Source organism: Dromaius novaehollandiae, chromosome Z (genome assembly GCF_036370855.1).
Source record: "Dromaius novaehollandiae isolate bDroNov1 chromosome Z, bDroNov1.hap1, whole genome shotgun sequence".
NCBI classification, from domain to species: domain Eukaryota; kingdom Metazoa; phylum Chordata; class Aves; order Casuariiformes; family Dromaiidae; genus Dromaius; species Dromaius novaehollandiae.
The window spans coordinates 43,437,484-43,460,400 of record NC_088132.1 but is presented as its reverse complement, the minus strand read 5'-3'; the positions used below and the strand labels follow the sequence as shown (position 1 = coordinate 43,460,400).

The following is a 22,917-nucleotide window of genomic DNA, read 5'->3' as shown; positions in this document are numbered from 1 at the left end:
GGAAAGAGAGACATGATTTTGGCAGGGGCAGCTAGAGGCACTCTGCTTGTGTGTGACAAGTGCATAGGGAGGGTATGTTCGTTATCAAGTTCTTTCACGTGGTATGGTGATATACTTCACACTTGCTCTAGCTGGTGTATAGAAAGGAGAGAGATGTGGTCATTCCTTTTCCTTACTCAGACATGCCTCCTTGGGGCATGCTGCTGGCAGCCTCGGCTGGCTTGCCTTTCCCCCCTCATTTGTACTTCAATACTGAAACTCATACCAGTGCAGGGGGCCTGCCCCAGGCCTTATAGATGTAGTTCAGCTCAAATCACGCCTGACTTCTTGGCCTCTGCCTCGGGGCCGTAAGCACGCCGACTACACTGACAGGAATTTCGCCCTATGAGAACAATCAGATATTCTGCCATGTAGAAGGCATTGACAGCTTATCTTATTTGCAGTCTTTTTCCCAGCTAATGCAGCTTGTGTGTCCCTTTAAAGCATGGTGAATTTTCAGGAGTCCAGGAATTGCATTATGTTATTGACTTTTAAGGAAATGCTTATTTGCACAACTCCCCTAAAACATCATCTTCACATATTCCCATATACTAGTTTTAACATTGCATCAGACTATATCACTTTGAATAAGATAGGTAGAAAAGGGAGCTAACTGAACAGGTACAAAAGTTCTAAATTAGTTTGATAGGAGAAAACTAAATTCTGAGTAAGCCTTATGAGTTCCTCTGTTTTTCACAGCTGTAATACCCTAAGGGAAAACTGGAGAAAAACAACCAACCCCAAATGAAATAAAGTTCTTTAAAACTTATCCTTCTGTTTATAGTAAGTCACAAGTTAGGTTCACTTTGCAACAGTAATTTGGCTCTAAAATCTCTACTGCTTGAAGTAATTGCCTATCTCGTGAAAATATGTAACAGTTCCTGATCAATGAATATTAATGGCAGAAGCATTCAGGCTGATAAAATGTGTAATGGTACTCTCATAGACAGAGGCCCAGAAATGTCTGGGTTCTGATCTCTGCTTTGCCATTGGCTTGACTCTCTATGCTTTTTCTCGTTTACAAGACTCTATATGCTTTTTCTCACTTACCAAATGTTTATGTAGAACTATTATAAGATGAATTGGTTTTGCTGAGTAAATTGTTAGTAGCGAATAGCTTATTTGAATAAGATAGGTTTTGCTTTCTATTTTGTTTCCTCTTCTGCCTATTCAGAAGGTTGAGTGTATATATATTTTTTTTATATATATATATATATTTTTATATATATATATATATATATATATATATATGTTCTGAGTTATTTTGGTCAATTTGTCAGAATGCTTGGTGCATGCATGCTATACAGGAGCAGTCTTTTGGCAGCATTCAGCATCTGAAATTCCACATTTTCATTTTTTGTATGTAAAACTTGCTGTAAAAATGGCAAGATTTTTGATTCTCTTCACTCACTGAGTGAACATAGCTCTAATTTCTAATGAGAATATTCGTAGTTGTTACAGGATCAATATTGGTCTTCTGTGATTTGTTTTTTAATGTTTGAGTACAATTCACAGTTTCTCTGTATAATTCTACAGCCTGATGATTTGTTAATGTATGGTTGAAGGGACACAAAGTGTACAACAACAACATACTAAATCTAATATGATTTCAGTTAATATTCATGGATATGCCTGGGTTATATTCATCTGTTTTTAGTAACTGAATGTCCAGTGCCAAGTATGGTTCTTGGCACTTTGCTACTTCAATTATAGATGTATTTGAAGGTCTAAACTAAATAACAAGTGTAGCTGCTCTCAGATGCACTATTTTAAGAACAATCTGAATTCTTTCTCTATTAGAAGTTTAACTGGCTGCTCCCTTCCTAAGAGCTACACATTTGAACCACTGTAATCACATAGCAATCATAATTTCCAATTGACATAAAAATAAATGTAACTACTGAAATAGTGTTTGATACCTTAACTCCATTTCACTACTGTCCATTTATTTGAGCTCCCAGTGGATATAGTTGTTCATAATCTTTTATGGTAATTAAAATACGTGTAAATTGCTGAAATATTACACATGGGTAAAATGTCAGATTTGTTGCATTATTAGGGGATTTGCATTAGTTCTGAATCAGAAAACAATAGCTACAAAGTTAATTGCTAGGAAGCTGTGAATGTTCCCTGGGGAATTCAAGCCTTATGTTCATGTTTAGACATTTCTCCCTGGATATTCTAATTATGAACATTGTTGCTACCTAAAACAAAGATGTCTTACTACCATTTTTTAATTCTGTTTTATTTAAATATTTATCTGTATGCAGATAATTTTTCATGTGTTTAGTTCTCAGAAATAATCCAGGGAATATATGGGGATTTTGGAAATAGCTACGGTCTTGACTGCTTGACATGAGTCAAAATACTGATCATGATTTGCAGACGTTGGCCTGATTATTTCAAAAACATGCTTGATACAGATTCACAGCATGGGTGTTTAAGAGGAGTATTTTGAAGGCATTTCTAAGAAGGGGCATCATGCATAACGTCATTTTTATAGAAGATTGCTTTAGGTTGCCATCTTGTGGCGCAACCTCGGGTTTTGCAGGGCAAGGAGAAGCTGATTGTGCTGTTGATGGTAATACCCTCCTCTTTAGGTAAGGTTAAGAGGGATTGAAACCTTCTGAAAATATACGTAATTCACCTTAAAGGAAATAATCCCTAGATGACGGTTCATATGCAGGCTTACATGGCTAACAATACACAGAAATATCCCAGTATTGTCTTAGGTGCTCCAGATTAGTTTACCTTTTCTGGTTATCTACCACAAAGTGAATATTCTCTCTGTCCTCTCCTTTTTCTGTTCCTTCACACTCTCTGGTATAAATATTAAAAGGTCTTAAGAACCAGATGGAATTCTCTGTTCAAATTTGATGTGCTTACATTTGCCTGTTGGCAGATATTCACAGATGCCTGAAGTTTTAAAAATCAAGTGGGGGATATTCAGAAGAGCAGGAACAAAGCCTTAGATACACATATTAGTCTCTTGTTGCTGTCAATAGATTTTTACTGTCTGACAAGTGGGGCAGAATTTAGTCCCATAGAAAATGTTGATTTGCCAACTGTTGTAGTAATGGTTTTTGAGAGTAGCATGTTCTAGTCCCACAGATTTGTCCCCCCTCAGCCAATTTTACTTGCATGTGAATGATAGATGATGTATGAATAGTGAGATTTACTCTATAAAACAAAATGACTGTTTCACAGTAACCAAGAGGCTGTAGGCACTGCTTCCCCAACAAACCTATAAAATCTGGGAAGTGTTTGTACAATATTGATTTTTTTCTTTAAAACAATGTGCAGAAGAGAAGAGGCCTAGACTCTGTGTGTGTAAATAATATAACCTTAAACATCAACAAATCTCTCCTTCCAGTAGAAATTTTTGTTTGAGTAAGATAGAAGTGTGTGACTGTTCACCAGGGACTTCACTGTTGCTGCTGATTTTACAGGGGGGCTCAGCAAAGCTGAGCAAACTGTCAGCCTTTAAGATAAATAACTGTGGCACAATGTTCAAGCATGTGCCATGTGGAGAAAAAGGCTGGGTAGAGAGAAGACCTAGCATTGGCCTTCACAGTCCTTGCAGAACAACTTACCTATAGTTCAGGCCTTTCCAAAAATGAACATATTGCTGTTCGGAGACAGTTTTATGAGCCTGGTGGTGGGGAGGAAGAGGAACATGATTTGCCACCTTGGAGGGCAGCTCCCTGGGCACAGCATAATTGCATACAAGTTGGAATACAGAATTTTAGCAGTTAGGGTCTGTCCTTTCATCCCCATTCCAGGCATCTTCTGCCTGCACCCCATGCTGCATGCCCCTAAATAAGCTCTTCTGGAAGGGAAGTTATATATATGTCACTGAGAGGAAACTGGCACTGAAGGTCACTGTGGGAAAGCCTGATGTGATAAGGAACGCACTATATTTTGAATTAAATGTGAAACTTTCCATGTCATTAAGGGAAGGGGAAAAAATAACAGGAATGCCTGGTGATGTCCTTTAAGAAGCAAGGCTAGTTGGAGGAGGGGATAGCTCAGCTCACTGCTTTTGAGGAGCCCACAACAACTACTGTGCAGCTGGGTCTTGGCAGGTCTAGGTAAGGGAATCATTAAGATAGATGGGGTCAGAATCGGGGAGCTGCTGCTGTGCGCAGCCTGCCATCCCCCAAGCACCGTCAGGTTTGTGAATGGGAATCCATGTGGTAGCTAATGCTGCTAAGGCATGTGGCTTTTACCTTTCCGTGAGAAGGAAAATAGATGCAGTAGTACTAAGAGCTTGTGGGTGTGGAAAGGATTTGAGGCAGCTCTGCTGCCCACGGGAAGGCAGGATGGATAGCACAATGGGGATGACAGTTTCTGATTTTTTTATTTTTATTTTTTTTAAGAGACATTCAATTGGAAGATAAAGAAGGCAGGGTTCTCATTCGCTTGGATGTTACAGAGCTTAAAGCGATCTAGAATCTCTCTTATAAGCCAGTTCCTATCTTTAATTAATATCATCTTCTTAATTTAGCATTTGGGACTCCCTTATGGTTGGTGTCACAAACTGTTACTTGCCCTGTAGCTCAAAAAGTATCTAGCCACTGAGAACCTCTGAGAATTTATCCATAATTGTTCCTGTCAAGATTGACAGCTTAAGCATTAAGAAAAACTCCTAGCAGCTGATTTAAGCTGACCTCACTACCAGGAAGATATTTCCAAACTATTTCTCTCTCATGTTCCTTGTGAGTGCAGTCTTCAAGTTTGGGCAGTTTCTTCTCACATTCCTTTATGTCTATTCTTATATGGAAAGCCCCTCCAAACATCTAGGCATGCATTTAGTAGTAAATTTACTTTTGAGATCCATAAAAGGAAGGTCTAGACAGTCGTCATGTTTATGAGGGATAAGTACACAAGCATGTTCTTTCTGTCTATCATTCTCCCACCGCTTTCTGCAAGATGAGAGGTAGTGATTTTTCCAGATGGAAGGTAGTGGTAGACTGCCTCAACCTACAGTGAGATTTGAGTACAAAAGCAAAATAAAATAATGTATCCTCTATCCATTAGACCTCTATTCTATGTTATCTGTTCTTCACTTTTTGTTGGTCTAAATTCTTATCTTTTACTCTGTCTAAAAAGCTGAACTGGGGAGGGAGATAAGAGATCCTCTTCAGGGCGGGGGTGGAGGAGGCACAGGCCAACCTGTCCCTATCTCGTGATAAAACGGAGGGGAAGGTCTGGTGTCTCAGGCTAAGACAGGTCTCTTTCTCAGGTCTGAGAAGGACTTCACCTCTTCGTTGTCTCCCAGTGCTAGGACTAGCTAGAAGACAAGGAACATAAAGCTAGTGATTTGTAACCAACCCAGTATCTGAGCCTGAAATAAAAATTGGAGCTCTTGGAGCTATTGTACAAAGACAGCCACATGTGGAAATTCAAAGAGCTATAACATACAATGTGGTTACTGTCTATGGATCTAACAGGGAATAAGACCTATTCTCTGTTACCTTCTAGCTAACAGATTTTTTTCCACAGAGAGGGGAAAAAAAGTGGTGAAAATGAACTGCAGGGGAAAAAAAAGCTGTTATCTCCTTTCCCTCCTCCGTCCCTCCCTCCCAGATGTATACAACTTAAAATATTATTGAGCTCTCTCACTGCATGCTAGAATTAACTCATGACATTGGGGATCCAAATCAGTCTCCTGTGAAACGTGCTATAGGATCTTAATGACTCCAGTGAGCGAGAGGCCTTGAAAATACGTTATCTAGAAGATGGTATGTTGATTCCTGGAATCACTATGACTCAGTAATAGCTTCTTAGGAAAAATGATCCTTTCTGACTCAGGAGTGCTACATCCTTTGTCACTTCACTCACATTGACTTCTGTCCCAAAGTTACCATTAAAAAAAAAAGAAAAAAGAAAAGTGACATAGCATAATATGTCTTTGGTAATGTTTTTGACTAACCACTGAATGTTTGCTGAAAAAGTTAGGCTTTTTTCTATTGTATGCTCAATAGTGTCTTTTTGCCATACAAAAGATAAATGTAGGTGGAAGAGGAAACATTAAAGAACGTAGCAGATGTGTGCCTGGCTACAAACAAAAAGAAATATCTGTTACTATGCTCTTATTGACATAATGGTGGTACAAAGCAACAAAGTAATAATTACATGTATATATTCTCAAGCAGTGAATCAAAACCAATCCCAGTTTAACCTGAAAGTTTAGCATGACCCTTTATTCTATACTGCAAGTTTCAATCACTAACAGAAAACTATAACCTAATATTGCAGGATCTATAAAATGATCTATATTGTAGGCACAGTAAAAGAACCCCTGCACGCACTGGGCTAGCTTATTATAGTTACAAAAGTGAGGACAAAACTTGAATGTAACTTGACATAGTTTGCATTATTTATCCTTTCTGTGTCTGTACGCCACCTTCCACTGCTGCTTTCTAACTGCTCTCTACACTCACAGCGTTATCTCTTTTTATGTTAAGTGCTGTAAGGTAGATCTCCCCCTCTAATTAAAATAACTGGCTGTGTTAAAATATTACTACTTTACAGTATGTAAAATGAATGGTCTGCTGATTAGAATAATTCATTATAGTGCCAGATCAAGGCCAGATCATAACTTTTTAGAGTCTGAAGTAAAAGTAGCCACAGTAGTGCTTTAGCTCTTTCTCTACTACCTTTACTCTAGTAAGACTTCCCAACTACCAATTCCTGCAATATAGCAAAACAAATGTGCCTTTGAGACCTGGCAAATTTGGAAGGACCAGGCTTTGCAATCTGTGCTAAAGCTGAATAGCTTCAGAGGATTTAGGACTTCTGCCTATGGTTGTACAGTATGAATCATTGTGAGGAACAATATCATAAACTAGTTTCTTAATTATGAAGTAAAAGAGGAGGGGGAAGGAGGTACTTTTTAGGGTTGTGTTCCAGCTGCCCAGCCAGGGAGGCTGGCAGGATGTGTGCTGAGGCAAGGTTGCAGCTGCATACTTAAAATCAGAAAGCTGAATGGGAATTTTCTCTTTTTGGTGACAGTGTTGAGGTACTACCTTCCTTAGTTCTGCCTTGTAAATCCATTATCTACAATACTGTAAAGCTTCTCCTATCTCGACCAGATTAAGAGCTAAAAAGAAGAAATTCTCTACAGTGAATAAAACAATGGGACTATCGCAGAAATGGTTTCCTTCACCTTACTGTAGTGAGGTGATAGTGAGGACATAGGATAGCTCACGCGACTACAGCTCTTGAAAGGGCATTTGCCTTTTATGCTTCTTTGACTGAATGGTCTCCAACTTTTGCTCACTGAGGCAATGGAGTAAAGTCTCTTGGCTCCTCATTGCCAGCTGAGCAGCAGATAGGTTAGTGGTCTCAGTTGGGCACTGAGTGCATAAGCGTTATTCACATAAGTAGAATCATACATCTAAAAAACGCTTAATGGCATCTGAAAAATGAAAATGACGTATTACAGTTTTCTTCTTTCTCTGGCAACATTAAAAGAGCACTACTTCTCTAGTTGTTCCCAGTGTGATTTCTCTGGAAGAAAGATGATTTTTGATAGCAAAAGACAATGAAAAGACAGAGAGAGAGACAAAAGAAAAGAAGAAACACTGGGAAACAATTCGGTTCTGATGACATATTTTGCTGTGTAATATGTCTTTTCTGAGTTTGTTTTTGTGTCCTTAATGTAAAAAAGCGTGATGGCTAATTTATCTAAATGGATGAATGGGTATTTTACTTGAAATTGAAGTGAAAGCAAGCACACAAATGTCTGTTTGGATGGTGTCAGGGCTGGCTGCTCCCTGTGTGCTGGGCGCTGGTATCGGCGGGGGCTCCCGGCGGCGGCAGAGCAGGGCCTCGCTGCCTGCACCCATCCCGCTGCCCCGCGAGGGAGCAGGGCAGCAGGGTCAGCCCCAGGCCCGGGCAGTGGGCACCTCCGCAGAGAGGGGCCGTGGCCGGGCGGTCACCTGTACGTCAGGTTGGGGTCAGGCCCAGTGAGGGTAACCGGGGTCAGACACAGCCCTGCGAGGGCTGGGCAGGGGCACGGTGACGAGGCAGGGCCGGGTCAGGCCAGGACGTCAGCCCGCAGATGCGTATCTGGGTCCAGATCAACAGGGCCCACGGCTGGGCACGGGCAGGGCTGCAACGCAGCTGAGGTTGGAGCTCAGGCGGGGGCCGAGCCCAAGTGGCCCGGCGGGGAGCAGCTCCTGCGGGATGGGCAGCCCTGGCTGCGGCCTCCCCGCAGGGCTGCCGGGAGCCTCGCTGCCCGGTCACCAGTGGGCGGGGGGGAGCCCCAGCTGCGCTGGCCCTGCTGTAGTCCTCAGCGCCGGCAGCCAAACCACCACCAGGAGGGTGATCTCAGGCCCTGACAAACAAATCGTTCCTGAAAAAAAGAGACTACAGAAAGTGTATTGCTACACAGGCTGCTGAAACTGTGAGGGAGAAAAGTCTCTCTTATTTCTCTGTTTGCTTATCTTGGTAAAATGGCTTTGCTCCGTTGTTTGAACTTCTGTATGCAAACAGAATAAAAGAGAGAGAAAATGACAGACTTTGGTCACTATGTTCGTGTTCACAGTTAGGGATGTAGGGACAGTTCACTTTGCATATGATGGATGTTTAACAATTACTAATCTTAAAATTGCAGTAGTGCAGCTGGAGAGGAAAGAGGAAGCTACTCGTAAGATAAATGAATGTGGCCGTTAATTAAAGATACGTAGCTTCCACTTGATGCAGCTCTGTTCTTTTAAGGAGGAATTGTGGGTAAGAGGGAGGATGGCCTGAATGAACTGATATCATAAGAGAACTTCAAAAAGGGAAAAAAGGCAAGAGCAGAGTGGTGTAAAGGACAGGAACTGCAAAACACAGGGCACTTCTGCTGAACATGGGCACTGAGAGTATTTAAGTGAGATCACAGTTTAGAGGCAAATATTCTGTTGTTTTATGTAGCTCAGCTTAATTTAAAAAAAAATCCAAATAATTAGGCAAAAACTGAGGGGGGAAAGCTGAAGCCATTGAAATGAAGTGAGTAGAGCTTGATGGAAATGCTACTGTATTACAGGACCAGATCACCTACCTATAAGAAAATGGAAATATTGCCAATGACTTCAAAAAGAGCAGGATCATGCCCATGACATTCAGGCAGACACTTACAGGCTTAGCTATTTGTTCTTTTTTTCCCTTTCTTTCTTTTTTTCTTTTCCCCTTTTGAACAACAGTGCAAAACCAAACCCTTGGTGACTAACAGTTTTGACAGACTACTTCATATGTCAGCATCTGAGAAACATTTTAGAAAAAGTCAGAGAAGAAAAAGATAATTTATTGGAAATCATTCTTTCCCACTTAGGAGTAAAATACCACTGCTTTTCTAGACCCTGTTGTAGTTTCTGCCAGGCAGAACTATGTGCATATTATCTCTGTCAAAGAAAAATATTCTGAGCACAGTCATCCAATTAAACAAATTGCCTATTAGTCACTTGGATGTCAAGAAATGGAGGCAAGCTCGATAAAGACATGTCATGTAGAAAGACGTGTCAGCTGAAGAAGTGGATCCCAGTAACTCCTCCTCTCCCCTTGCTTGTTCAGTTCTTCACATTCATAGTTGTAGAGAATAAGCTTTTCAACTACATTTCTAGATTTTATGCTGACCTAGGTGAGGCTTGGAACTAAGCTGTAAAGTTGGAAAGAAACTATAACTTCCATTCTCTTATGGAATGGGGAAGAATGAGAGACACTGGAAAGTGATGGGGTATAGCTGAGAGAGCTGCTGGATGTGGTGCTATAGCCACACTCTAGAGGTATATACTCCCATAGCTGAAGAGGAACAAGTGGCAACTTTCACTTCCTTGGATCATCCAAGTCAATCAAGCCAAAGGTGGTTTTGTTATTGCTGGTTTTTTACTCATTCTTGCAGAATACCATTAAAAAACAGCAACATACTGCAGAAAAGAATAAAAATAGGCCAAGCTGATTGTTATCTGGCTAGGATGGAAAATCGTTTGAATAAACTATCTTTTCCTCCTGATTTTTCTTCAGATGTTAACATGCTGAGGCACTCTGTCAAAATTACTATCCTCTCTGGGCTTAGCTTTACTCTTCGTTTAGGAAAAGAAACAACTGAGAAAGTCGGCACATCTCTGCACGTTATGAAGTCAGAACTTCCACCAGATACATGTGCACATTAGTCAGTACACAAATAGCTTTATGTATGGGAGAGGAAAATGCACTACCTACCTTATTCAGATATTTATTCAAGTTTTAGCAAATGAAAATAGTAGTTGACCAAGGGCTTCTTGGAGGGTTTTTTTTTAAACAAAACAAAACAAAACAAAAAAACTCCATTTCTCTGCTGCCATATTCTAAACAAAATGCCTTAGGGCAATGAGGATGTAAGGCCCAGTGTTGCTCAATGCTTGGATCTCACCTCTTGCTTGAGACTCAATGACTAGTGACAACTAGAGACCAGGTGCCCCTGGGTTATTATTCCAGGATAAAAATAGAGACTGGGGCATGTCTTCTCTTGTAGGTACTAGAGGAGGGAAAGATGGAGGGAAAAATACTCTGGGAAAGAGGATCCCCCAAGCAAAGGACAGAAGAGGGATCTGCTGTCAGAGGACTTGCGGGGAGGAGAACAACAGAGGAAGCTGCTGTTTAGCTGTTGGATAGGGTGGCTGATGCCATATAAGAGAATACCAGGCTCCAGAGATCTCTTCTTCTTCTTTGTAGACCTAATGTAGGCCTGCACTGTAACCCAAAGGAGAACTAAACAAACCACTTTTGACTAAAATTTAATCTCATAGCAGCTGTTCAGTGTACTTATTTGTTTAGAAAGTTATAGCATCACCTGTCTCTAAAGCAACTCTGTGCTATGTATCAATAAGAAAAATCGATAAGAAATCAACAGAATACAGCAGAGTCCTTATTTGTTAACAAACAAACCCTATTTCTTGTTACAAAATTCAATGAAAAGTCTGCTCAAACAAATAATATGTATTGTGCCCAAGATCTGCCAAATACAGGCTCTGGTGAACTGTCAGGATAGGTCCATGACTGAGCAAGAACCCATTCTGTGACTAGGTTACACAAAATCACTGGGCAGATCCACCCGTAGTAGGTTGCTGAAGGAAAGGTGTTTTGCTGGTAGGTTGTATAAAGACCATTTAGGGATGATCCCATAATCACCACATTCCCCGACTGAGTGGCATTGTGGAAAATAGCTGTCCTGGGTCCACAATTCTTTTCTGCACTTACACGCCTTTGCTTAAGTTCAAGTTCTTCTTAAGGTTTGTCCGAAGCAGAGTTTTTAGCAGAGGTCTAGACTTGAGGAGCCCTGTAACAGGGAGGAATAGCTGTCCAGAGGCTGCAAGCTATGAGGCTGAAGCTGAGATAGAGTTCTGATGCATTATGAAGCTGAACCCCATAAAATCGCCTTTGTGTTCATACCAATCTGTAAAATGCAACTAGTGAGAGCCAGATTCCCTGATCTGCTAATGCAATAGTATTTCAAAAGCTAGATGAGGCAGCCTCAGGACTAGTGTATTCCCAGAGAGGAAATGAAAAAGTAATTTCAATTTCCTATACCCCGCAATGGCTCACTTCCCCATCACAAGAAAGGAAGGTATCGGTTTGGAGTGAAAGGACAGCAAGGGACAATAGATGTCTACAGAGCATCTTTGCAGCTCTTCCTGATACTAGATCCTCAGATGACTTTTGCAGACAGTGAAAAAGGAAGTATGTGACACCTTGGTATAGTGTGCTCTGAAATCCTCTGCAGTTAGGGGATTTTCAAGCATTGCATATCACTCTCTGGGGTTTTTGTTACTATTTTTGGCAGAGCTGTATGACTGCCATGACTCAATAAACAAAAGCAGGTACGTAGTCTGCTTCTCACTTGACTGGAAGGCAGGACATAGGGCATGAAGTACAGCATATCCATTTCATTTCTTACAAGCAATTCCCTTACCTTGAGTTCTTGAATGGTCAGTGTTCTGAAACAGCTGAAATTCAGAAAATTTTTAAATCTGATTTTAGTTACTAGAATTGAATTGGATCAGAATTAGCCTTCTTACACAGCAGGAATTTTGGGCCAGATGCTCAGCTGATTTAAAACACATCACAACATCCTTAGCTTCTGTTTCCCTTTCTCTGTTTCTCCCAGGTTCTCTGCACAGCTCTGGCAGTGCTGGCAAGGTGAAAGGAATAACCCCGCGTGGCTGCCCCATTACTCTAGTCCCAGTTCTAGGTGATTGAGTCAGAGCAGGTCTGGAGGCAGGGGGCATACCTCAATTATCCTCGTGCCAAAGTGATCCATAGATGCTGTAAGCACTCCTGCAGGGCTGCGGCTATCAGACCCAGCTAAAATAGGGCAGGAGTTCAGCTGTGATTGCTGATAGCTGCAGTCAAATCAAGCTACTGAGAAATGGAAGCACAGTGAAAGCTAGAGCTGGCTGTCACAATTTCACTTACCTGTGATTAGAATATATACACAATGTTTCTGAATTTTAAATCCATGTTTATTCCTTGAACAATACTAACCTCAGCTATAAGGAGAGAGAATCTGAGAATCCATCTTCACAAAAATGCTTGCTTGACAGCTTAGCAAGCTGTCTGACCTGCAGATTCCTTCCAGAACACAGGTCTGGTCAGAACCTGTAAATTTTTGGATCTCAAAGCAGCTTTGTGCAATTTTCCAAACTACTGCAGAGAGTTTCTGGATTATATTCTCCCTTATTTGTGCAACAGACTGTAGTCATACTTCAGCTCCAATGTGACATGTTGTGCTTTTGATGCATACGAAGAAAAAAATCTTTAGCTATTGCCAGAAGCTGTCGTACATTTGTATATTGCTGTCTCTTCACAGAATATTTTACCATCCTTGAAAAAAGTACAGACTGTTAGGATTAGTTGTACTGAAGGAACAATAAGGAAAGAGAAAGATCCTCTGGTCATATTATAGAATGACCTTTGGTGTGCTAGTCTGATTGCAAGTCATTTGAATAGTTACTGTTTCAGGTCAAGAAGTGATATTCTGCATTGATCGTCAGAAGATGATACAGAGGAACAGTGATGGGAGCACCTCTTGGCCTCTGTTTATGCTAATTGCAAGTAAGAGACTTCTATAAAATGAAAGAGGTGTCTTAATTATAAAATATTATTACTAATTACCTAGTGCCTTTTATCTTTAAGAAACTAGAAATATGAACTATTTTAGTATACCATGAATACTGAAACTGAGAAAATCATTACAGCACAGAAAAGTGAGTACAATGTGGACAGCAGTTAATCCTCATGATGGAAAACTGCATCTTCATTAAGGCTGTCATGGCTTTTGTGTATGGTTTTTCTTTTACAAACAAAATGATCATGTTGTAGCAGGTAGTTGAACTGACATTTGAACTTTTACATGTTATGCATGTACTCATCATTTATGCATATACTGTTGTTTAAACACAGTGTTATTCATAAAGGTCTAATAATAACCTACTTGGCCAAAAAGTGGAACCTCCGTATATTTTCCCTAGGAATGTGACTGCACAGGGAAAACAGTTCTGGGCTATCTTTTTATTCATAAGGAGAAAGCTTTTTTGGATGCAAATGATTTTTCTGACATTTTTAGGGTCAATTCTAAAATCTTTTTGAACGTAAGAATAACACCAGAGATTTCAGTTGAGCACATGGAAATGTAACTCACTTGTATTCACTCTGGGCAAGTAAAATGGCCAATACTTTTGGTGCTTTTTAATGTGTGGCTGAAATGTCAATGTTATTACTAGTTCTTCTGGGATAAAATGTGTGTTTTCTAATATTGCTGAAATCATTGAAGTTGCTTTTGTATGTGGAAGGACTACATGATTGACCCATAAAGTCTTTATTTAAACCCTGTGTACAGTATTGAATGATCTAATTTTATTTTGGTTACTGGTTACCCTCCTAGGAACAAGACTGCTAGAGCAACTGATTGAAAGTAAATTCAGAAAGCCCTTTAATCTTGAGCAAGGTGTTTCCTTATTTAAAAGCTTACTCTTAACTTGATAATGCACTGGACTGAGATGACGCACAGACAAGAGCATCTAAATGCAAAGCATATAAGTGTTTCATCATGAAGATTAGACCTGATCCAGACAGATAAATTTTCCCCAGAATATATTTTGCTGAACCTTTCCAGGCATTGAATTCAAGGGAGCAGGTAGTGTGTAACATTATGAAAAATGTCATCACCATGAGATGATCTCTATCTTTTGCAAACAGGAGGAGAATGAAGCACGTGAAGTGATAGGGACAGTACCTTTTCGGATGAGGACATGCAGCTTTTTTCCCTACGTAACACAGGTCCCAAGAGCTGATGGAGCTTTTGCATTTGAACTGGTAAAGGGATTTGCTGAACCATTTGCCTCAACCCACTGAATACAAAGAAAGAAAAAAAGAGGAAAAAAAGAAAAAGAAAAAGAAAAGAAAAAAAAAAAGAAATCAGACATACCATAATCAGCTGCTTGAAACAAGGTGGTAGTAAAAATGATCTGGGCCATTAATCCATTTACAGAGAGAATTATAAGTAAAGCACATAATGTTTAATTCTACTTTCCATAGCTCACTTCTGACTCAATGCCTTTGCTTGTTTCTATATAGTTAAAAAAGATGCGTGATTATCAGTAACACAAAATCCCAAACATAAGGTAACATCCATATTTTTGTCCTATGGAAAGATACAGATGTTGTCTCATAAATAGGGACAATGCTTCTAACCCAAGATTTTAAATCTTCACTTTCCATATATTTTCTTGTGGTATTAATCTTTTAAGTTCCTTGTGAGGTACTCTAAACACCTAGTCTCTCAAAAGGATATTTTAAAACTTTTAGGACTATATGTTGAGTGGTAGCCATGTGGTAGGCAGTTTGGCTCGTCCAACCAGGGGATTATGAAGAAGGAAGGAGGAAAAAAAAAAAATCAGTTTTGTGCAGAAGTGGGTAAAGCAGATCTTTTGAGTGCATGTAAAATGACTGCATGCAAGAACAATAATGTTAGCTTTATATGGGGAAATAAGTTATGTGAAAAATGTGTGCATTTAGTGTCAGAGGTTGTTTTGAAATTTTACTCCTTTCATCTCAGTGGGATATTGTACAACTCCATAGTGACTTTTATAAACACATACAATATAACCTATCTCTAAAGGACTGAAATCATCCCTCATTCCAGGAGCCTGTTAGCTTTATAAAGGAGACAAATTACAAGCTCTGGTTGTATCTGAGGGCGGGAGGGGAGGATTTTTTCTTTTCCCATTTATTTAAACATACTTTTCCATAATAAAAACAGAAGCCCTCTAGCGTCATGTTTCCCTTCTTGTTCATCTGAAGTTGGTGAGAATGTCCTTGCCTATTTTTTAATTACTTTTCTCCTCCAAGTTAAAACATCAAATGAGATGCCCATAAGGCATATTTTTCTTGGCTGTAATTCGGATATAATAATTGAAGCCGTTAGCTTCAAAATGTCATGCAACGTTATAATCAGCCACTTTTTATGTACATAACATAATTGCTCTTTCTTGGAAGTAAATAGGATGTCATGTCCTGTCAATTTTGCTTTAAAATACCAATGACAAACTATTTACTGAATATTATAAATCTTTATGCAGCCCTTTACCAATCAGTCAGAATTCATTTTATTTGTCTATCAATCCTTATAATGGTAAGCAGATGGAAGAAGGCATGCTTTTTCTATACTTGTATGTCAATCATTCTTAGCTTTATTCAGACCTGTTTATTTTTATGACATGTTTATTAATATTGTTTTGCAGGTACATCAACTCAGTTAAGAAAGTTAGTAAGTGTACAACTTATTTCTACAATATTCTTCAGTTTCTATCTATTTTAATTTCTTTTAGAAATGCTTTCTGCTAGTATCACTGTATCATTACAGCAGCATCAGCACTTCTATTATAAATCCTATTTTTCAAGGGTTTTTTATGTCAGCTGTAAAAATTCCTTCTATGTTAAGGATTTGCATATAAGTTCTCATCTGCTCTTCAGAAAAAGGAGGCTGAGTATGTGTGTGTTTGTGTGTCCCTTTTCTTATGCAGTAAACTGGAGAAATACAGATAAATGTTGACACTTCTATTTTTAATATTTTATAGAGCTCTTCCTGTTGTTCACCAGAGAACTCTGGACACAGGCCAAATACGTAGGAACTTGGTCTCTCCAGTTGATGGAATATTTGTTAGTGCATTAATTGTTTTCCCTTTTTCCTCCCTTTTTGGTTGTTTTGCCCACACATTTGCAAAGGACTTTAAATAATCTGAGAAATGACTTGTACACCTAAACCAGGAATTAGTGATATCCTGATTGTTGGTAGGGGATGGGATATTTCTGTCCTCTAACTGAAAAAGGTTCAAGAACACGGTGCGCTCTCATTCCAGCTGGCTACTCCAGGCACTAAGTTATTTAATAAAAGGTGGATGGCACTACTACGTTTGTTGGCAAGCGTTTAATGGATGTAAGCATCTGGAGGATTCTGGCTCAAGTACGTATAGCCCTGGGTCAGGCCTCTAAACTCTGGAGAGAGGTGAGTTTGCAAACATATCATTTGTTTAAACCCAGCCAAAGGAAATAATAAAGGCTTCCTCTTCAGTGTACAGCAATGTTTTACTCTTTGGCTGTGCTATTTATGCAGCTGTGTAGGGTTTGGGGCACCTAACTTCAAATTTTAGATTCCATTCATGGGGCTGGATATCTAACAATAGGTGCTTCAGACTTCGGTATTGCAACGTGTAAATCCTGCACTGAAACTTGGAGGAGCCAAGTCTTGTGCTGGCCCCTTTGAGCATGAATCAGGCATTTCCACAAAGAAGGTTTCTATATGACAAGATAAATTATCTTCAAATTTTCTATATCCTAAAAAAATACCCTTTGGTTTAGAAACGTGCCTGAGTTCCTCCTTTATTTGAGCTTCTGCATCTCTTTCTGGAAGGTCCCATGCCCCAGCCATTTTGAGATGGGAGCTCTAGACAAGTCTCCTTAAAGCACATTAATGCAGCATCTTATGATGGTCAAAGGAGATTGTAAATTAGGCCAGAAGGAAATCTCTGGCCATGGCCAAGGAGGGTATGTAATTTTGTGGCTCCATCAGCAATCATCCTGTGTTACAGTACAAATATTTGGAAGAATGGATATGCCTAGAAGGCCATTTTTCTCCATCATCCCCAGCTAACGGATAAGCCCTTGTTGCCAGGGATAGCAAGGACCAGCCCTGGGACCCCTTGAATCAATGCTAGGAGTCAAAATGCCTTTTAGACCGCAGTGGCCATAGCGCAGGGTTTCACTCGGTACCTATTGGGCACAGCTGAGAACTGAAGCATCTGTCTTCATGTGTGTATGTATGTGTGTACGTGCGTGTGTCTATATATATGTATGCATGTGTGGATGTATATATGTGTGTGTGTGAATATGTAGGTAGCCTAAAAAACAAAATCTAAAAGGACTGTTGAATCCATGTCAGTAAAGAGCAATTGCTGTCCATGAAGTACAATGCAAATGTGAATGCAAACCAAAGAATCAAGCAGTTTACTCTGCCAGAAAAGTTTTTTTCATATTACATTCTTTCTGTATCCTTTACTACAATGTAGTTTATCTACAGATTATATATGCATTTGTATTAGTGTGTTTCTAGACACATATGTATGCATGTTTCTCTATAAAAGGCTCACTGTAGAGAACATCACAAAATGTTAAGAATTTAGTGTTTAGCCTCATGGGTCAAAAAAGAGAGGAGTGAAGTTGCAGTTCCATGCATAAATACATTGGGGTAAAGAGAGAGAAATCTTTCAATATTTCAGTTTTCCTAGCAGATGGTAGAAAGTACTTAGACATGATGACTCTTCCTAGATGTGCTAGCATATGCTGCGGAATTGCCCATACAGAAAAGCCTTGCTCATTGCAAATCTCCCAGGAGCTATCACAAACAAAGCACATCAATTAACATTTGCTTATTATGCGACTGTGCGTATGTGGCAATTTTCCATTTTCCTCTCACACATTAGGGCCACAATTTAGGCTGGATGACAGATATGCCAGATGAAATCTCAGCATTTAGGGTTCTGTTCTTTTCCTTTTATTTTTAAATAGGCATACATCTCTCTCTCTCTCTCTCTCTCTCTCTCTCTCTCTTTTTTTTTTTTTTAATACTTAGTAGCAATCCAAATGATTGAGCCTTGTTGCTAAACCAATGTCTGTAGCAGTTCTGCTGGCATGATCTCTGAGTTTGTGAGAGGCAGTACAAGCAATGTAGGCAGCTGGCTGGCCCAGGATTATAACTCAGGGAACCCTGTTATGGGTCAGACTTTCAAGTTAGTTGTGCCATGATATCAGCAATTTACAGGCATGTAAATTGTATTTATTTGAGACATGCACCTGAAAGAAGGCATGTGCCTTTGGAAATACATAATCTAGACCAAAGGGGATTAATGTATCCCGAAAGGCTAGAGGCAACTTATGCAAGTACAACAGAAACTGCAAATAAGTGTGTATAGAAGCAGCCCTCATAGGAGCTCAGGAGTAGAGGGGGGAGATGGGGTCATCTGGCTCCCACAGGCACAGGCAGCCATGCAAAAGATTCAAAGGAGTCTGCAGGGCACCTGGTCCATGAACCCTGTGGCAGTATCATAGCAGACATACACATACTGGCCATCAGAATTGGTATGGTAGTACAAAAGCAGAATTACAAGGGAAAAAAATTTTAGAGCTGTTTCTTGAAATATTGAAACTTTCTGGTGAGCATGTATAAAAGTCGTGTTTTATGTCTGTAAGGGATTGTTATTTCAGGGAGGAAATGGATAAGGTACTGCCATAGCAGGATTCTTGGTTTCATTTTCTTCCTGAAAGCTGAACATATTCCGATAGTTGCACCAGTCCCTCCTTGTTCCCCTGCGTGCAGACAGCACGCTGTGCGTTCTTACTGGGACTGCACTTGCAATGCCATCACTCAGCCTCTCCTTCAGAGACCAGCTGGTGAAAAACAAAATCGGCAAAACATTGTATCAAGCCCAATACTACAGCATATAAATCGCCTCTGTGCACTGCATTTGAACAACATGAAGTGCTTACAACTGTTGCTGTTTGATATTTTCTGCCAGTAAAATGTTTATCTGGTAAGTGAATAGTGGCTTTTTGTTCATGAGCTGAGGATACTGTATGTGTATGTTTTACAAAGAAGAAGTGTGATGTTCAGCGAAATGCAATTGCTTGGTGGTGATAGGCACAAAGATTTTTAGCCGCCTTGGATTTCTGTGACCCATCCTTCTGAGACACTTATCACTGGTAATATATTTCTTAACCCTTAGGAAACGCCAGGTGGGAGAGAGGACTGTTAGCGCACACCAGGAGTCAAAGGGGGGAAAAATTGCACCTAGTGATGTTCTTCATTCTGAAAGTTCTTCTAAGGTGCTGATGGTCTACTGCATTAATGATACCACAGTTTCTGCATTGAGCAATGTGAATAAGAGCTTTGACTGGTGTTTATAAATCTAAATATTGTTTCAAGCCTGTGGAAAGCATAATATGTTTTGTGTGTCATTGTTCCATGTGCTACTATTTTGAGGTCCTACAGATGAATGAGAATTTGCCAATGCAGTAGGAGTTGCACAGTCTTGCAAGAAAGAATTTAAAAAGAACAGTTGGCAGAAATTAGAGAAAGGGATATGACATTTTCTTTTCTTTATAGGTTTCTCTCTTCCTTCCCAATTCCTTGTCATGGGGAAGATGCTAGTGTCACCAATATATTATTTCCATCAACAGCCCATTAAGAAAAAAAAGAGCTGTAAGGCAGATTGGAAAGGATAACAGCCTGACAAGATGGAAGCCTGGAGATTTCTTTGAAAAATAATTCTCTAGTTTCATTAGTCAAGGGAAAGCTAGAGCTGTGTATTAACACAGCTTAATATTTACAGCATCTAAATAATAGGATTAACTCCTTTGCAGTGCCTACTCCTTCCTAGCTGTAGAAACAGTGAAAGGAGGGAGGAAGTATACAAACTACTAAACAGCTGAGTCCCCTTTTCTGAGCTGCCCAGTGCACAAACACATTTCCACATGCTGAGAGACAAGAAGCCATTGAAATATCACCAACCCCCATGCTGAGTGCAGGTTTAGGAACTTCAGGGAGTTCAGGCAGTGCACTGAGTCAAGCACTTGTATTTTCAGCACTTTCACCTTTCATGAACTTATTAAATTGCTTTTGCCTCTCTAACCAACCTCAGTGCTTTCCCCTTTTGACTAGAGTGGATGTTTCCAGGAAGAAAAAAAAAAGGGGGGCAATCCAAATAAAACCTCTTAGCACTATACATAAAGATAACTCTACTTTGTTTTTGGCTGTCATTATCTCCCTGGAATTTCATGACAGTCAGCTACAGGGTTCCTATCTTACATCTGAAGAAATTACAGTAGTGTGCATTTTCCTCTTCCTAGAAAAGGTTATGAACAGTACCCTAAAAGGGATCTATTCAGGTTGTCAGGAATCCAGAGGACATCAAAGCCGTTTGCATAGGGATGCTACATTTATGGGTCCATTAACTCTCCATGGCAGTTACAATATCCTTCAAAGACAGCACTGGGAGCCAGTCCCTCCAAACCCAATATGACTCTGAAATGCTTGATTATCCTTGGGAGCAGCTTCAGTCAAGATCAGATAATGAACTGTGTACATTAATTCCATTTATTTGCTTGAATGTTTTTATGACATGTTTCAGCATTAGAGAAAAGGCTGCCATGCTAAGGTTTGAAAACTACTCTTGTAAGCAGGAAGAAGTGCTTGTCTCACAAAACAGTTTTGTATACTTCAGAAAGCACTGGGCTGCTTGTTACTTCTTTTGTTTACTGCCTAAGAGCGGGCTCCAGCTAGCCATTTCAGCACCATTAGCGAGCTCAGAGTTAGGAGAGGGAAAGTCAATAATCCAGTGGGAGAAGTATCAAAACTAAGTTATGGATCGAGAAATCTTACAGTGAATGGTGCATGAACTGGACCAGAAAAAATAATCTTCAGTGAAAGTAAAGTTAAAGGGGCCTAAAAAACCTAGGACCCCTATGAGAGCTGTACACAGCTTTCAATAAGCATTTTGCTATGTGAGAAATACCCAGAGGGAAAAATTTTTTTGCAGAGGTAGGTAGGAAAAAAGAGTCTCTCTTTTCTCTCTATAAGCCTGGTCCAAAAGCCCTTCTAACTATGTGCTCTGCATTTGCAATGTGTAATTAAATTCTTCCTTTCTAGCTTACCCAATTTGTGTTGGGGGTGGTTTTAGGGTAACTGGTAAACACTACAGAGCTAAGGCGTTTCAGGACTCAGTGTCTTAATACAATGCCCCAGAATGTCCAAAGGCTTCATCTCTGTTATGCTCTATTGACATGGTTGGTAATTTATGCTGAGCAGGAGCGACGTCTTCCAGCGATTAGCACTAAGGCTTCCTGGCACGTTGCAGGACAATGCAGACAGGGCCTGAACTCCATGAGCCTTGATGCATCTATAACAGTTCCTTAGCAAGATTCCTGCTTTGGACTCCTCTTTTCTGTCTGATTTTGCTGGGGGCAGATGTGCATGTTCACCCCTCCTGCCTGCAGCTGGTCCATTCTAAGCATCTCTGTCCTGCACAGAGGATTTTACAGAGAATCTTCTGCAAATCCTAAAGAAGGCAGAGGTGATGCCATACACAGCCAGTTCTCCTTTCCTGTTGTGTCTATAACTCTGTATAAGACTAATTTGGGTAGGGTTTGAAAACTGTCCTCTTATTCTTAGAAATACTCTCATGTATATTCTAAAATACAGAAAAATACTGTAATTGTTACACATGGCGTGTATAATACAGGGGATGGAACAAGCTCCATCGTCTTTCAGAAGTGAAACACACTATTCAGGAGCCTCTGATATTGGTGCTCTGAATACAGACTGATTTCAAATTTTCTAATCATTTGATATTTTGATATATTTTGATATATTAATATCAAAAAATGGAAGGGTTTTTCTTTTTTGAGCCGTATTATACCAGTGACTTCCTATGTGCCAGAATTTGCATGTATATTAATCAGAATGGAAGTTACTAATGTTTAAAGACATGTAGAAAAGCAAAAATTCAGCACAAAATATGGGGAAAATGGTCCTTCTAAGTGTACACATTACACATATATGAAGCAAAATGGGCACTAATCTGCAGCAGTATACATGGAGATTAGCAGGCATAACATACTCATAGCATGCCTGGTACAAATATGTAGACAGGCTGGACAATCTATTTTTCTCTTCCATAGTATGTAACAGCGCCAAATATTCTTTATCCTAATTCATTGCATTTAATATTCTGAGAGTCAATAATAGCCTGCTGATTTTCTGTGATATATCAGAAGCCAGGAAGTGCTCATTGGACTTTGCTCTTTAAAATTACTGCTGTGACTTTGCTCCTTTTAGGCATAGCAAAGTGAGGTGACTTTCCCAAGCTCCCACGGCAAGCAAGTAGTAGAAACTGGCCTTTCTCCATCCTGGTTTAGAGATCTAGCCAAAGGCACTGTGTAATTTTAGGAGCCTGATGCTCCCATCTTGTCCTATAGGCTAATCTCCCTGGCTGGACCCTGTCTCCCAGCTCAGTAAGTACTGTTACACATGCTGTGAGTTAAACACAGCCCTTCCCTTCCTCCCTTGCGATGGGAGATAAAGCCAGGGGAAAAAAGAAAAAAAAAAAAAGACAGAAAGATAGCCTGAGCTACAACTTCCATCGGGCAGTGCCACAAGGGAAACGCTGTTTCCTGCTTTATTGAACTTTTGGATATTTTTAAAAAGACTCATTCTAATTGTCTTTAAAACAAATCCTAATAATGTTTTACTTTTGTTTTCTAAATGGCCAATTGAGCATTTTTAGTGGGTTCAAAATGTTC

At 39.9% G+C, this 22,917-nt stretch overlaps 1 long non-coding RNA gene across 5 annotated transcripts in view; it reads left to right on the top strand.

The window, feature by feature from the left end:
• LOC112995250 (uncharacterized) overlaps window positions 1–22,917 on the top strand; it is a 109,996-nt gene that overhangs the window by 37,451 nt on the left and 49,628 nt on the right. Inside the window, exons 2-4 of one of the 5 annotated variants that reach the window (XR_010386010.1) lie at window positions 13,027–13,119; window positions 14,263–14,379; window positions 15,807–15,832. The exons of 2 other annotated variants lie outside the window; for them this stretch is intronic. This is a non-coding gene — a long non-coding RNA (uncharacterized LOC112995250). Of the gene's footprint in view, window positions 1–13,026; window positions 13,120–14,262; window positions 14,380–15,806; window positions 15,833–16,467; window positions 16,571–22,917 lie in introns of those variants that run through there. 2 more of the 5 variants (XR_010386011.1, XR_003262143.2) reach the window with 2 other exon arrangements.